At 36.3% G+C, this 17208-nt stretch overlaps 1 protein-coding gene across 8 annotated transcripts in view; it reads left to right on the top strand.

The window, feature by feature from the left end:
* Positions 1-17208, top strand: part of FUT8 (fucosyltransferase 8) — a 495007-nt gene that overhangs the window by 260731 nt on the left and 217068 nt on the right. For 2 of the 8 annotated variants that reach the window (XM_065941792.1, XM_065941790.1), the window contains exon 3: positions 13878-13976. The exons of the other annotated variants lie outside the window; for them this stretch is intronic. The gene's annotated coding sequence lies outside the window, so the exon portion shown is untranslated. The remainder of the gene's footprint in view (positions 1-13877; positions 13977-17208) is intronic. 8 annotated transcript variants of the gene reach the window in all.

Below are 17208 nucleotides of genomic sequence, written 5' to 3' on the forward strand. Positions count from 1 at the left end.
AAAATAAAAGAAATTCCAAGGGACTCAGGAGTTCTGTGTAAGATGCTTCTATCACCCCCATCACTCATATAATTATTAGGATTTGGGGAGTGCTGTGTCAGAAACTAGAGTCAAAGACTAAATATCAGGAAAAAAAATTGCTCCTACCACCCATGTCACTCAAGCAATTATAAGGGTTTTAGAGCTCTGTATTAGGAACCAGAGACAGAGACCTATGAATATGTTTCTTATTATGTCACACCATGATTGGGGGGGTTTAAGAATGCTTGTTGATGTGATTGCCTTTTTATCTGAACCTACTTTTTCTACCTTACTATTATGGTAACATCTCCATTTTGGGACTAATAAAACTATAACAAAGTTTAGAAATAATCTCTGCTTTTCTCTTTTAAAATTATTTAAAATTTAAAAATCATGATAAAATAGACGTAGAACCTAAAATTTGCCATTTTAACCGTTTTAAAGTGTACAGTTCAGTGGCATTGAGTAGATGTACATTCTTAATGCAGTCATCACCACCAGTCACCCATAGAACTTTTTTCATTTGCAAAGCTAGTACCGTTGGGTGGTAACTCCCCATTCCCCTACCCTCAACCCCTGTTAACCACCGTTCTACTTTCTGTTTCTGAATTTGACTACTCTGTGTTCCTTATATGAGTGAAATCATACAGTATTTATCTTTTTCTGACTAGCCTATTTCACTTAGTGTAGTGTCTTCGAGGTTCATCCATGTTGTGCGAGGGTCAAATCCTTCCCGTTTAAGCCTGAATAATATTCCATTGTGCATGTTATACTGTATTCTGTTTATCAGTTTTTCAGTCTGTGAACACTTGGGTTGCTTCTGTCTTTTGATTGTCATGAGTAATGGAGCTGTGAACATGGGTATACAGATATCTCTTTGAGACCCTGTATTTAATTCTTTTGGATATAAACCCAGAAGTGGAATTGTTGAGTCATATGGCTTACTCCTTGGAAGGAAAGTTATGACCAACCTAGACAGCATATTAAAAAGCAGACATTACTTTGTCAACAAAGGTCCGTCTAGTCAAGGCTGTGGTTTTTCCAGTAGTCATGTATGGATGTGAGAGTTGGGCTATAAAGAAAACTGAGCACCGAAGAATTGATGCTTTTGAACTGTGGTGTTGGAGAAGACTCTTGAGAGTCCCTTGGACTGCAAGGAGATCCAACCAGTCCATCCTAAAGGAGATAAGTCCTGGGTGTTCATTGGAAGGACTGATGATGCTGAAGCTGAAACTCCAATACTTTGCCCACCTGATGCAAAGAGTTGACTCATTTGAAAAGACCCTGATGCTGGGAAAGATTGAGGGCAGGAGGAGAAGGGGACGACAGAGGATGAAATGATTGGATGGCATCACTGACTGGATGGACATGAGTTTGTGTAAACTCCGGGAATTGGTGATGGACAGGAGGTCTGGTGTGCTGCCGTTCATGGGGTTGCAAAGAATCGGACATGACTGAGCAACTGAACTGAACTGATGGTATACTGTTCTTAAGTTTTTGAGAAACCACCATAGTGTTTTTAATATTGGCTGCCCCATTTAATATTTTTACCAGCAGTGCACTGGGTTCTAATTTCTCTACATCCTTGCCAGCACTTGTTTTCTGTTTTTCAATAATTACCATCTTAATGAGTGTGCTGCAGTATTTCATTATGGTTTTGTTTTTTCATTTCCATAATGACTAGTGATATTGAGCATATTTTCATGTACTTATTGGCCATTTGTACATCTTCTTTGGAGAAATATCTATTCAAGAAAATCCTTTGCCCATTTTTTGTTTTAGGAATTTTCTTTACATGTTGGATATTAATCTAATTCTCTATATCTGGATATTAGTCCCCACAATCATTAAACATTCTCTTGTAAGTGTTTTATAATTCTGTAGCATATATTTCATTTTTCTTATAGACTTCAATATAGTATATTTGGGGGGGGGTGATGTGGAAATATGGCTTTTTTTTAGAACAGATTTATTGATATATGACTGATATTCTAAGCCCTGAATATATATGAAATATGCAATGTGATAAGTTTTGACATATGTATACATCTGTGAACCCATTGCCACAATTAAAGTAGTGAACATATCTATCACCTTCCAAAATTTCTAACTGTCCCTTTGTAATTCCTTCTCTTACCCCCTCGTGACCTTCCCCCCTTTCAGGGAAGTAATGATATACTTTCTGTCACTATAAATTAGTACATTTTCTAAAGTTTTAAAAAGTAGAATCTGTAGTATGTCCTTTTGGGGAGAAGTTGCTTTTTTCACACAGCATAATTATTTTGAGATTCATCCATGTTGTTGCATCCTTATTTCTCTTCTTTTTGTACCACTCAGGTAGTTTCTTGAATGGTGTAGTAGTTTGGGTCCAGTAAGGAGATGGAAACCATACAGTTTCTTAAGTAAGGAAGTTTAGTATCAAGAATTATTAACTATGACTAAAGAGTTAACTATAACATAATAAGGAAACTTTATACAGTATTGTAGGGTTTTGGGAGAGTGCCCAAGGAGGACAGATTTGGAAAGGGTTAAGATGTCATTGGAGAAGATGGGGTTCAGTTCACTGGATAGCAGAGAAGTTCATGGTTTGTTTAGGCCAGAGGTGGTCTGAAGTTGCTGGATAAGCAGTAGGCAACACACTGGAATATAAGAGGATAGCAGGGGATCAGGAACTGACAGAATGGGTGTGTAATGGGAGTCCAGGTGCCAGCAGGGGCAGGAAACTTTTAGAGTGGGTAGGCTGTCTTGGGGGCTTGCAGGAGAGACAGCTTGGTGTGTATCCATCTGGGCCACAGGTAACTATGTTCAGTCTCAGGGCTTGTAGAGGGAATATAGATGCTGGTGCTGGTAAGAGACCAAGCCCGTAAGGGACATTGACACTTTATTATACCAGGTTGAGGCTTCAAGGTCACAGAAGGACTATTTTCTCTGCAGGTGGCTAAGACAGGACTCTACTGGAAGTCCTCATATCTGCACCTAACATTCTTTCACCCATAAGTCTCTTTAGTAACTGCTGAGGAACCTCTTTCTACTTCAGTGTCTTTTGAGTGCCCTCTACTGAGAGAGCTAAACATGGGACTTGCTGAAGGAATGAGCATACTGAAGGAATTTTCTTGTCTGTCATACAGCATATGTTGATGGATGCATTCAGAGCTGAGGGGCAATAAATTGATAAATGACACACATGGATATATCACAGTTTGTTTTTCCATTCATCTGTTGATGGGCATTTTGAGTTCTTTTTTAGTTACTGGTTCTTACAAGTAAAGCTGCCATGAACATTTACTACACAAATTTTTGTATGAAAACATATTTTCATTTCTCTTCAGTAAATACCTAAGTGTGGAGTGACTGGGTCATAGAGTAGGAGTGCATATAACTTTTTCGGAAATTACCAAATAGTTTTCCAAAGTAGCTTTACCAAAAAAAAAAAAGTAGCTCTTTTTGTTTTTGATTTTGTTGGCAGTGTATAGTTCTTCTGTATCTTAGCAACATTTGGTATGGTCATTCTTTTAAATTTTAGTCATTCTAACTGGTGTGTTTGTGTGATCGTATCTCCTTGTGGTTTTACTTTGCATTTCTCTAAGTAAAAGATGCTTACTCCTTGGAAGGAAAGTTATGACCAACCTAGATCGCATATTAAAAAGCAGAGATATCACTTTGCCAACAAAGGTCCATCTAGTCAAGGCTATGGTTTTTCCAGTGGTCATGTATGGATGTGAGAGTTGGACTGTGAGGAAAGCTGAGCGCCGAAAAATTGATGCTTTTGAACTGTGGTGTTGGAGAAGACTCTTGAGAGTCCCTTGGACTGCAAGGAGATCCAACCAGTCCATCCTAAAGGAGATCAGTCCTGGGTGTTCATTGGAAGGACTGATGCTGAAGCTGAAACTCCAGTACTTTGGCCACCTCATGTGAAGAGTTGACTCATTGGAAAAGAGCCTGATGCTTGGAGGGGTTGGGGGCAAGAGGAGAAGGGGATGACAGAGGGTGAGATGGTTGGATGGCATCACCGACTTAATGGACATGAGTTTGAGTAAACTCCGGGAGTTGGTGATGGACAGGGAGGCCTGGCATGCTGCGATTCATGGGGTCTCAAAGAGTCGGACACGACTGAGTGACTGAACTGAACTGAATGACTAATGATATTGAGTATTAATTTGTATGTTTATTTACCATTTGTAGATTTTTTGTGGTAAAATGTTCAGATCTTTTACCCTTTATTTTAATTGATTTAATTCCTCATTACTTAAATTTGAGCATCCTTTATATTTTTTTTTATTCTATGCTTTGCAGCCATTTTCCCCTAGATTGTGGCTTTTCTTTTCATTCTCTTAACAGTATCTTTTGAGGAGCACACATTTTTAATTTCAATGAGGCCCAGGCAATCAATATGTTTTTATATGGATGATTTTGTTTTTGTATCTAACATATATTTGTCTAATCTATGCTTTAAAAGATTTCCTACAGTTATCTTCTAGACGTTTTATGGTTTCAAGTTTTATGCTTCATTCTATGATGAATTTTGAATTTTTTAAAAAAAATATGGATCAAAAGCTTCATGGAGGTTCATGTTTTTACATAGTGATATCCAGTTCTAGCATCGTTTGTTGAAAAGGTTGTCCTTTTGATATTTGTTAAAAATTAGTTTGTCATATATATGTGGGTTTATTTCTGACTACCAGATTTGTTCCACTGAACTCTGTCTGTCTCAATGCTGCTCTCATTTTGATTATTGTGACTTTATAAGAAGTCATGAAGCCAGGTCATGCTACGCCTCTAAATTTGTTTTTCTTTTACGGCCTATAAGATATTGGCTATTGTACTGGTTGTCAATTTATTGCCTCTCAGCTCCAGATTTATCCTTTTTTTTTTTTCCCCTGCTCTGTGAAAATGTATCAGGTCCCTTAAATATTTTTCTTTTGCCAGCTGAACAGTGTTAAGCTTTGTCGATAGAGAATGCTGGAGAGACATTGCAGGAGACTTCTGCTTCTTGGTTCTTGTGTGCCTGCCTTGTGGTCTCCAGCAGCATACTCATCTTCTCCAGTGTCAGCCCACACAGCTCCCCTCAGCCTAGGTCTCCTGAGCGGGTGCGGCTTTTCCTGCACTAGGCCCCCTGAGTGCGGAGAGAGCGGTGGTAGCTGCGGCCGTCAGCCCAGGGCTAGCGCTTTCTCTTTGTATCGCTCCTTCGTATGGTTTGTAGCGGATTACCTTGGTGGGACACTTGCAGGTCAACAGCTTTTTTTCATAGCTCCCTAAAGACTGGATTTCTGGCAAGGTCCACAGGCGGATTTTCAGCAGGTTCTGCTGGCATGTCAGCAGAGCACCTTCTCTGCCGTTCAGTGAGATAGACCTGTGTCCTCTCCGAGGTCTGAGTGTCAGCCCTGAAATCGCCTGAGAGGATTGGGAGAGGTTCTTGCTTAGCCACTCTCTCTGAGCCTTACAAAGTATTGGCTGCTGTTGTGTTCTTTAGAATTCTGTTTACTTCTCACTACATAACTGCTATTACTTCAACCTCTTGTTATAGTTAATGATTCTATATACTTCACTTTCAGTTTTCAAATCTCTGTAGCTACTTTCCTATTCAATCCAGAGGGATGCAGCTATATTATGTCGTTTACATTTCTTTATGAATTTTAGAAGCAATTTACAAATGTCTATCTGAAAAAAAGGTTATTGGGATTTTTGTTGAATCTGTAGATAAATTTGGGGGAATTGCATAGGATCTATAGATAAATTTGGGCAGAATTGAAATCTTAACAGTGTTGTCTTTTAACCCATGAATAAGACTATCTCCATTTACTTAGATTTTTAATTTCTTTCAGCAGTGTTTTATAGTTTTCACTGTACACATCTTTCCAACATTTTGCCTGATTTATCCCCAAGTATGCTATTTTTTTCTTTTATATGTGGTGTTTTATAAAAGGTATTTTAAAATGGTATTTTATAAGTGGTATTTTTTTAAAAATCAATTTTTTATAAATGGTATTTTTTAAAAATTCAGTTTTTTATAAATGGTATTTTATGCCATTTATAAATGATATTTTTAAAAATTCCAATTCTGTTTGTTCATTGCTAATATATAAAAGTACAGTTTATTTTTGTATGTTGGCCTTGAATTTTGCAACCTTGCTAACTGAACTTTTCAGTTCTAGTTTTTTTTCTTTTTTTCCTTTTTGTTGATTCCATTGGATTGTCTACATGGACAATCGTGTCTTCTGTGAATAGAGTTTCATTTCTTTCAATCCAATACAGATGCCTTTTCTTCCTTTTTTTAACTGACTTCACTGGCTGGACCCTCTAGTATAATGTTGAATAGAACTTTCGATAGTGGATATCCTGGTCTTGCTTCTAGTCTTGGGGGGAAACCATGTTTTCTTTCATGATTAAGTGTGACATTGATTATAGATTTTTTTCCTAGACCCCTTTATTAGATTGCTTTCCTTTCCGTTCCTAATTTGCAGACTTCAAATCAGGGACAGATGTTGGGTTTTGTCAAATAATTTTTTGGTGTGTTTATTGAGATGAGAGTTACTGTTTATGTTCTAGCCCTAGCTAATGCAGATGTCTGTTGTGCACAGTTTTGTATTGACAGTTTTTTTTCCCCCCACAGAATGCTTCCTTCATGAAAGCAATCAGCCTGCATGTATAATACCTGGGTTTTAAAAAGTATTTTATTTTCAAATATCATTTCTAACTGTTTAAAATATAAACCAAATTGAACTATGGTGTGAAAAAGCAGAAAGAAAAATTAAGAAATGTTTGGAAAAACATATACTGAGGTAGTTGTTAACTTACAGTTGAAACATTGTACTCATTATGTTCAGCATTACTGATGGGAGATAGCTGTAGGATACTTAAGCCTTTTGGTGAATGAGTTGCTCTGGGATAGTTGGGTTTAAGTCTTGTATTTACCACTTGCTAACTTGATAAGTTTCTTAAACTAATTTTCTGATTTCTCATCTGTCGAGTGAATATAAAAATATTCATCCCAAGGGTTACAGTGAGGGTTAAATAGAATCAACTGCATAAAAGTACATAGCAGTGTTGTTAGGCACTTAATAAATGTTTTTGTCTTTTATTTTCTTCTAAGTTTCTAATGAAAGTTATCTTGGAACCCATCAAGAAAATAAAGCAAATTCCTGCTTCTGGAACTTTTCACAGTTTGAAAGAAAATTAAACTTATTAGAAAAGCTGAGCTGAGAAGGCTCTGAAAGAGAGTTCTGACTTGGGGAAGGATGGTAGAATTTTTTTATAGTGCTTTAGTAGGATGGGTGCAGGCGTAGTACAACTGGTTTGGGGAATAGTTGGTTAAGTATAACTCTCAGAGAATTGATCTTGTAGATGAGCAGCCATTGGACACTTTAGATTTTATCAACAGAGCTGGGGAGAAGCAGCCTCCAGAGCATGAGAGTGCCAGTGGAGACTTCCCAGGTTTTTAGAGTCGTCATAGTAGATTTTTCTGTCATTGGCTCCTGAAGTCTTTTCCCAACCCCACACTCCTCTTCCCAAACCCCAAGTATGAGGGTCCTTTACCCTGGTCATGATTTAGGCCTTTCTAGATCTTGTTCTCAGAAGGAATATCTTTATGAAACTTCTAAGGATAAGTAGTTAAGTATTTTGTAGTGTTAAAAAGTCCTCTAAGTGTTCCTGTCTTCTTTGTACCGTGTTTTGGATCTTGTTATATACCTGCTGTGCAGTAGACGAAACAATAATGTATAATAATGAAATGCTGCAAAGTAGACATATGGCTGGAAGGGAGGGTTTTGCAGCATTTTTTTTTTTTTTTTGTCTTATAAGAAGTCACATGAGATAATTCTTAATAGCTAGTTTGCAAATTTCCGTATGTGCAAGCAACCTTTCAAAGCCTACCTGTGCATTTCTGGGAGCTTGGTTTGTGACTGAATGGATCAGCTATTTTCTTGTATCTTTTTTTTTTTTTTAATATACTAAACAAGCATTTATTTGTTGTACCCTGATACTGGGAAAGACTCTTGTATCTTTTTAATGCATTACTGGTTTCTAGCAGCTGGTACTTAACACTGTTCAGTTTTGAGTTTGGTGACTTGTCTGTGCTTCCTGTGATTTCTTTGCTTTTGTGAAATACTTTTTGACTACAGGTGAATACAGTCTTCTGTAAATCTGTGCTTTGAAATTAAATTATCCTTGTCCTCTTTGAATACACAAATTGTCTTATTATCTGTGGGTTTGCCTCTTGTTTTGTGACTCCCTGTGTTCTTGTAATGCTTGCTTACCTTTTAGTTTAAGTACAGGCATCCATGAGAGACTTTGGTCTGTTTAGATTTTAGGGAAATATAATTATTTGGCCATCATATTTAGGGTTATTGGGGTGTTTCTTCCTAACTTTTCAAAATATAGAAAAAGAGTTGAATTTCCTATTCTTTCCTAACCCAGCTCTCTAAGCTCTCATTTCAAACCAGCTTGAATGAAAAAAAAAATATGAAGTATAGAATATCTGTTATTTCTACATGGGTATGCTTACCATAACTATGAAAAATATATTTGATTTACTGTCAAGCTCTTTTAGGGTAAATGTGTCAGATATAATCAATATTTTAGTATTATCATATATACTTTCTGCAGAAGATCACAAAAATTTCAGTAATGGAGCTTTCTCTTTTTGATATTCAGAGGAAGTTAGAGAACAGGTTTATCTACACTTATATAATTTTATTTAAATTTGTCTACATTTTGCCAGTCACTGGTAAGAACCTTTCCTTCATGAACTCTACTTTGCTCCTAAAATGACATTTTCCTCCACTTGTAATGTTTGATACTTAGAAAGTAAGTGTTCACTGTTCTAGCTTTCTTTAATTTTCTGGAAAGTATTTTTTTTAGCCTCTATATCTTTAAATGTTGGGAACTCTGAAAGACATCCTTTTCTCTTTCTTCTCAAGAAAGTATCTTCATTTACTCTTGATGTTTTTCTAGAAATTCCTGCTACCCACAGATAGAAATGAAAATATGCAAATATAAAATCTCAGCTGTTTAGGACATTTTTAAAATTACCAAGTCAGTTTATTTAAAAAGTTCCATTAGATGTGTGATTTTTTTAACTCCTCCCCCGCCAATTCTTGACAAATAAAATTGTAGGATATGCAAAGTGTATGTTGTAGTGACTTGATCTGTGTGTGAATTGTGAAAGAAGTCCCACCATCTAGTTAATTCACATATCCATCACCTCACCTATTTTATCTGTTTATCTTTTTTTGTGTGTGTGTATGTGAGAACATTTAGATTCTCTCTTAGCAAATTTCAGTTATATAATATAGTGTTGTTGTGAGTTGTTGTTATTTAGTCACTCAGTTGTACCTGTTTGCAACCCCCTGATCTGTAGCCAACCAGGTTCCTCTGTCCTTGGGATTTCCCAGGCAAGAAGACTGGAGTGGGTTGCCCTTTCCTTCTCCAGGGGATCTTCCCAACCCAGGGATTGCACCCATGTCTCCTGCGTTGGCAGATGGATTTTTTGACAATGGCTGAGTTACCAGGGAAGCCCCATTATCAATGATAGAAACCATCAGAGGAGGTGAGCTCAGAGTCTTTCTATTCAGCTGTCTTGGTGAACTCTCCGTAGACGCATTCAGCTTTTATTTTCCTGGAAAACCCTTTATCTCGTGTTCAATTTTGAAGGACAACTTTGATGGGTAGAGTATTCTTGGTTGACATTTTTTTCTTTTAGCACTTTGAATATATTATTTTATTTTCTTCTGGCCTATAAAAGTTTTCAGATTTTGCTGAAAAAAAATCTGCTGAATATCCTATTGATGTTTTCTTTTACTTAGCATGTGGTTTCTCTCTCACTGCTTTTAACATTCTGTCTTTGTCTTTACCTTTTGATAATTTAATTTAATGAGACTTGATTTAGACTCATCTTATTTGAAACATTTCAGATGGACTCCCTGTGTCTGGGTATCTATTTGTTTCCTCAGGTGAGGGAAGTTTTCAGCCATTATTTCTTCAAAGAAACTTTCTGCCTCTTTTTCTTTTCCTTCTGGGACTCCTATAATGTGTAGAGTCCCGTTGGCTTTCAGAGCTAGATGATTTGGGGCCCAACCCCTCAGATGAAGTCTTAAAAGTTGGAGTGTTAGATGTTGGGTCTAAACTCTTCATTCTTCAGGGAGAAGCTAGTAGTTGTGAATTCCTTCCCAGCTGTATGTTGCTGTGCTGGGATTGGAGTTTATGAAGAGAATGTTTCTCAGCTTATCCACTCATTTGATGTAGGTTTTTCCTTATTTACCCTCTTTGTAGCAGCCACTCGCTAGTCCGTGATTTTCTTTCAGAGGAACTTGCATGTTTGGATGTAGATTCAATGTCTGAGGGAGGCAGTGAGTTTGAGAGCCTCTTATGTAGCTGTTTTTGACCAGAATGAGATTTTTTATTTTTAGATACTGAATGAATAATTATCCAGAGAAATGAGATGCTGTTCATGTCTTAAATATGACACAAAAATGAGTCTACAATGTGTATAAATTCATTTGTGCTTGTGTGTAATGTAACCTTTTTTAATGTAAGTACACTCTTAGAGAATATTTGGAATGTTATCAAAAGGACTCAATGTGTTGTTTATTGATATCATACCTGTTTCTAGTTTGGTTCATATACTTATTTCATAAGTATACCAAGTACATGACATGGTGAGGGAGAAGAAATGTAAAATGTGAGTTTATGTAAAGATACTAAAGGAAGGAAGTGCAGTGTGCACTTTCTAATGTGTTTTTTCTTTTTATGTTTAAAAAAAACATTGAAAACTTGGACATCTAAGAAAGCTGAGAAAGGTTCTTGCCTTTTGTAACAATTCTTATCTACTAGTTGCAGAGCAAAGACAATAGAAAGTTAATTATATAGTAAAAAAAAACAAACCAAACACCTTTAACTATGACGTCCTCCTATCAAATTCTTCAGTTCATTAAACCTACTTTTGGTTATTATTGTTTAAAAAACTGTTATTTAGCAGTTTCAAGAAAAGCTTCAGAACAGCTGTAATTACAGCTGCAGTCTTAGTCAAAATAGGGGTTTTTAAAGGCTCCTCACTCCCCTTTCGCATCTCTTTCCCTCACCCCAAGCAACCCAAATTTAGTTGTCAAAGTTTTGGTAAGCTCAGGATTCCTGAAACTGGAGTGCCATATGTTTAACTGTGTGTCGATGCGATGATTATCTGTGACTCTTTATTAAGGTTCCCAGACACTTTTTCATTTTCCCACTGCTCTGTGCACCGTTATATGATTGTTGTCTGTTCTGCCTGTTTCTGCATTGAATTTTATATATACATGAGTATTCCAAACACAGGTTAGTGATTTTTATCAAGGCCTAGGCTTCTACTAAGAATATTTAAAGGGATAATAGGTTTCAATTTAAATTTAAGCTAATGCTGACATAATTACACGTTGATTGGAAATACCGGAAAAACTGTATGTCTGTGTTTTAAAAAATTACTTCCTCAAATTTTACTGTAATATAAAATTGCCTTTCACCTTGTCTGAAAACAAATTTGGTAAATTTCTTGAAGCAGGTTAGATAGTGAATCAGAAGTAAAATACATATCCATGTTAATGTTTCCCTTATTCTTCCTTCCTCTAATTTTATGATCTGGGGATGTGGATGTCATTCTGAGGTCTGGTTTTCACATCATCAGTTGGGAAATGGCTCTAAGGGTTATGAAGAACTGTGACTAAGCACAGGGTTTGGGGCCAGTCTCCCTGTCCCAATTAATTACCATCTCTTTTGCAGATACTCGTTATGCTGAATATTGATCATGGGCTATAATAACTTTGGGTTCTAACCAATTTTACTGTGTCTTCTCAGAAATTGAAGTGATTTGCTGTTGAATCACACGTAGGGAATTGAGAGTCTTCTGTCAGTGCTAACAATTTAACATTTAAGGTAGAAAGGCAACTGAAACATGCCTGCATGTACATAGTGCCATGTAACTCTTATGTTAGCACCATAAACATCTCTTATCCAAAAGGATAAGGCTACAAAGATGTATAGTTCTTACCTTTAAGTAAAGTAGAAAAGGTGCAGATATGTGCATTAAAATAATAAGTCAACTTTTATAGGGTAAATAAACTTGGACTTAAACCCGTAATCTCAGGAACTCTTTAGAATTTAAAAGAAATTCCAAAGATCTAGACCAGTGTTTTTATTATCACACACAGTAAAACAGATTCAGAGAAGTTGAGTGAATTGCACTGTCATTGATTAAATGGGGGGTTTATGGACATTCTAAATATGAACTCAGTAGTGAAATAGGTTGCAAGTTAATGCTTTTATTATTATTTTAGTGTCAGCCAATGTTGGTTGATTGGTCAATGTAGGTTCTTTTCTAGAGAAGCTGCCAGTTCTTTTCTCACAAAAGTATAGTGTATATATTAGCAGAATGTGGACTTATATAGGTTATTTTTAGAGAGTGTAGCTTTAAAGAAAAACCAAACAAAAAAACAAATTAGAGAATACTGACAAATTCAAGTGAATAATAAAACATTCATTAAGACAGAATAAGGAAACTATATTTACAAAATTGCATAACTTGAAAACATAATTTGGCTTATAGGCACGAGGGCAGATAGCAGGTAAAGTTTGAGATGGAATATAATTTTAATGATGAAAGTACAACTAATTATGTGAGAATAAAGGAAGAAACTCAACACAAAGAAACTTTTAGGAAGAAAAGTAAAACTTTGAGACTTTAATAAGATCGGAAAAAGGAATTGTGAAAAGCAGTTCAGTTTTATTTAGGGATCGTTATACATTTATTTCATTATCAAAACTTGTCAGTGTCTTCTTTCACTTTCTCCCTTCCTTTACTGGTTCTCTCCGAGAAAGGCCCTAGTGTGGTGTGATATAGCACAGTGCCGTTCTGGCTTTGTCACTTATGACCAGCGTGGCCTTGGACTAAAAATTTGCTTATTAAGATGTACTAAAGTGAATAATTTTTAGTTAGTTAATCAGACATTTGAAATTCAGGTACTTCATAGAAATGAGACTATGCCTTTGCTGTGACTATAGGATCATTGGAATAATCAAGTGAAATCACGTGAAATTGTTCTAAAAACCAAAGACTTCACAAAGGTAAATAATATTGTTTTATACTGTAACTATAAATTCAATCTAGCAAGACAAATATTTGTCTATCCAATATGTCAGAATTAAGGTTGTAGTTTTGAATTAGGGAAGATATAGTCCTAGCCTTTAAGATGCTTTCTGTCTAATTTGAGAAAGTAGGAAATAAAATATATAGTGTAATTGTCTACAGTATATGACAGAATATGAAAAGGGTAATGAGAGGTTAAGCTGAACTGAATTTTGGCTTTAAGTTAAAGAGCTGCTTACCTGAATCTACTCCAGGTCCCTGAGACTCAGTATGCCGCAAGTGACAAAGTGAGTATTTTGACCTTTGATCTATATGTCCTCTGCTTCTTGGGCTTTTAGGTAAGAGTGGACAGATTTTAACGTGTGTTGTCATGTGATAGAGGTCTAAACTTAGGCTCTCCAATAGATGCAGATAGAAACTTGTTAATTTTTAGGTGTACAGATATGAGTCAATAGCTGACTCAGAGTTATAAAGGTTCCAGGTTTTAACGTCTGGGTTGGATACTTTGATAGGGGCATAGAGGATTAAAAGGGGACTTTAGGAGCATCTGTTTCAACCCCCTTGAAGATACCTTTTACAGGGTCCCAGAATTAGCTAGACTGTTTATCATGCTGAGGAATCTTCTGGTTATGTCACATAGTACACTTTCTTATGGTCTCTTGTGTTTGGTACTCTTTGTTCTTTTTGGCTCCGAATGACCTCCTTCCCATTGTTGTGTATTCTTTACCTTTTGTTGCATATGTTGCAGGTTTGACTGAAGCGAGAACCTGTTGATGGAGCAGTCAGGAGTAGAAAGAGGAGAATGATAGGTTCAGGAAGCAGGACAAGAAAGGAAATTGTAATAATGGTAATAACTAATACTTATTAGCACTGAAGTCCCAGATGCTGTTCTAAATGCTTTTCTTATATTAATAATGAAATGTGTTAAATGAAACATAATATTTACCCATGTTACAGATAAGGGAACTGAGCTATAATGCTTTGCACAGTGGAAGGCAGGGTTCATGATTTTTGATTCTAGAGACTAAACCCTTAGCACTATCACAGATTTCTTCTTAAAGATAACCTGGAGGCCTGTTTGTGAAAAATTCTCTGCCTTTTCTTCTCTAAATGTGATAGCCATTAGAGATGAAAGATGAATATTTTAAGGCTGGTAACTTGGGTTGGATGGTGATGCTGGTGGAGGAGGTGAAATATTACAGAATTTATTCAGCATTTTAAGGCTGAATGATGGTATCAGAAAGGAAGGAACCTGAATATAATCTGCTGTGCAAATCAGGGGGAAAGGGAATTTTGGTGAGGACCAGATTTTATGATGCTATAGAAGCATGAAAGCTTGATACAGGAAGTTCAATAACTAAGGGCTTATGGTCACTGGTTAGGTAGATCACTGTATTTAGGTAGAAATACAATGTGAACCATGCATGTAATTTAAAATTTTCTGGTAGTCACATTAAATAAGGTAAAAAGAAATAGGTTAAATTAGTTTTAATAATGTATCTTATTTAAATATTTAAAATAATAAAAATAATGAAATATTTTGCATTCTTTTATTTCTACTGAGTTTTTGAAGTCAGTGTGTATTTTACATTTAGGGTATTTCTCAGTTTAAACTAGCCATATTTCACATGCTCAGTGGCCACATTTGGCTACTGACTGCCTTACTGGACTGTGCATTTTTATACCATTAAAAGATAGGATCTTTAAAAAGTTTCTGATTGAATTACAATTAGATGGCTTATTCTTCCTCTGTGAAGGAGTGGAGGGCAGTCTGGGGCCTAACGGTATCCTTATTCAGTTGTGTCCAGAGAGTCTGCTCATTACTGGGAACATATTTTTTTATACTTAGTATGAAGAGAGTGGGGAAAGATTTACCAAATGTTTAGGTTTCCTATCATTTGAGGTGTGTGGGTGTTACGCAGTTAGAGGGACTTCTAGGCTGTTCCAGATAACTTCTGTGGTCATATTAGTTCTGGGCTCTGGTTTCCATTATAAAGATCAGAGTGCTACTTCTGTAGACAGACCTGTAGAAGAGAAGCACATAGTTCTTGAAACGCGGCGTCTGCTGGTTCAGGGACTCTGTGCCACCGTCTAGAACCCTTTACAATTTCACTGATTTGCTTTTATGGGATTTTCTGTGTTTAAAGTTGCATTATTTCTCAGGCAGGGATTTCTAAAATCTGCTTTTTCCTTAAAAAAAGAGAGAGAGAAGCTCCCACTAAATAAACTTATCACATAAAAAAAAAATGACTAAATCTTTTGTAACTATTAAAGTGTAATGCATGTTCTCTGTAAAAATCTGGATAATGGAGTTAGCTACTTTTGTATGTTTAATGAACAGATCTCCAGCACAGGGAAATGTTCAGTCCGTGTTCAGTCTTTGGCTTCCTCTTGCCGTACTAAAATTGTTTGGGCAGTAGCTCTCCGGTGAATCAGACTCTCTGTACGGGACAGGTAGTAAAGAGTTTATTTCCTTAAAGAGAAGGTGAACAAATGAGAGCTATGTGTTCTTTCTGCCTGAGTTTTTATATGTATATTGTTCTGTATTATGTATCACATTTTATTTGACTAAGAGCCTAATTTGAATGCATTTTCATTAAAAATCTTCTTAGTTATCTGTAAAACTAAGATTGATAAAACTAAGTAACTACAGGAGTTGCATTAACTTGTTGAGAGATACCAGGTTAAAATACAAGTTCTCTTCTGTATAGTTGAACAGGGTAGTGTACACGTTATCATAATCAGTAATTTTCATTTTCTGAGTTTGTAGTTTTAGTGGTATGCTGATGTTATCGGGCTTCCCTGGTGGCTCAGATAGTAAAGAATCTTCCTGCAGTGTGGGAGTCCTGGGTTCAATCCCTGGGTAGGAAAGATCCCCTGGAGGAGGAAATGACAACCTCCTGGCAAGTATTCTTGCCCAGAAAATCACATAGACAGAGGATCCTGGCAGATTACAATCCATGGAATAGCAAAGAGTCAGACAGGGCTGAGCGACTAATACTTGCTTTCATTTTTTTTTGACGTTATCAGTGAATTGTGTTTTACTTGTGAGTGTAGTTGTGGTTCAGGGGGGATCAGGGTAAGGGATGTTTGTGGAAAACATTGCTTACCATTTCGGGGATGGGTTGTAGGAAGAAACAAGCGAGAAGAATATTAATTCTTGAGAGATAAAACAATAGCCACATGGGAGCAATTTAAGGTACTGTGAAATACGTATCTTGAGAAAAGTTACAGAGTGTTTTAAAAAATGTACAAAACTTAATCATTAGGAACATAATCAAATTTTATAAAATTTGAGTTGGAAACATTAAAGAGCATTAGAGAACTGAATTTCAATATTTATTATGTTCATATTTTGTGTGGATGAAATACAGAAGTCTTGTTTTGAATTTACCCCCTTGTGGCTTCTTAGACTCTTAACTAAGGATCATAGTCCTTATGTGTGGAGAGTTCCAAGACTGAGTTTGTCAGGTTAATGAATCTAAAGTCATTCAGTGTTAGCTGTTTAGATTTTATCAATCTGTATCTTCATATTTGCTGGAAGGTTAACAGTCATATTGACCCTTGTCAAGGAGTTATTAGTAATTCATAATTCTAAAGTGCTGTGAAAGCATTAAACACTCTTTAAGTATTATACTTATTTGAACATTCCTTAATACAAAATAGTTTATTCATCAACCCCTACTTAGTTTTGGTTACTATAATTACCTTTTCTCAGACGTCTGTCATAGGCCTGTGCCTGGCCTTCTTTAGTTCTTAGCCTTGTAGGAACATTTGTGAGTGTGTGCTTAGGTCATTCCCCATGACTGACCTGGGGATAACTCAGGAAAATTCTTGTGAAGGGTGGTTATGAATGTGGAACAGTTTTGTATTGACTTTTGTTGCCTGGCTTCTTGAGGAAGTTAGCTTAGGTTAAAGAGTTCAGATTTTGGAGTTACTTGGTTTCTCATGAACCCTGTCTCTTCTCCTTCACCACCTCTAGGCAAGTTACTTGCCCGGGCAAGTTGTTAAACCTTAATTTCCATAACTGCAATTTGGAAATAATAGCGACTGCCTCTTAGGGTTGTTAGGAGGACCCC

This window comes from Muntiacus reevesi, chromosome 7 (assembly GCF_963930625.1).
Source record: "Muntiacus reevesi chromosome 7, mMunRee1.1, whole genome shotgun sequence".
NCBI classification, from domain to species: domain Eukaryota; kingdom Metazoa; phylum Chordata; class Mammalia; order Artiodactyla; family Cervidae; genus Muntiacus; species Muntiacus reevesi.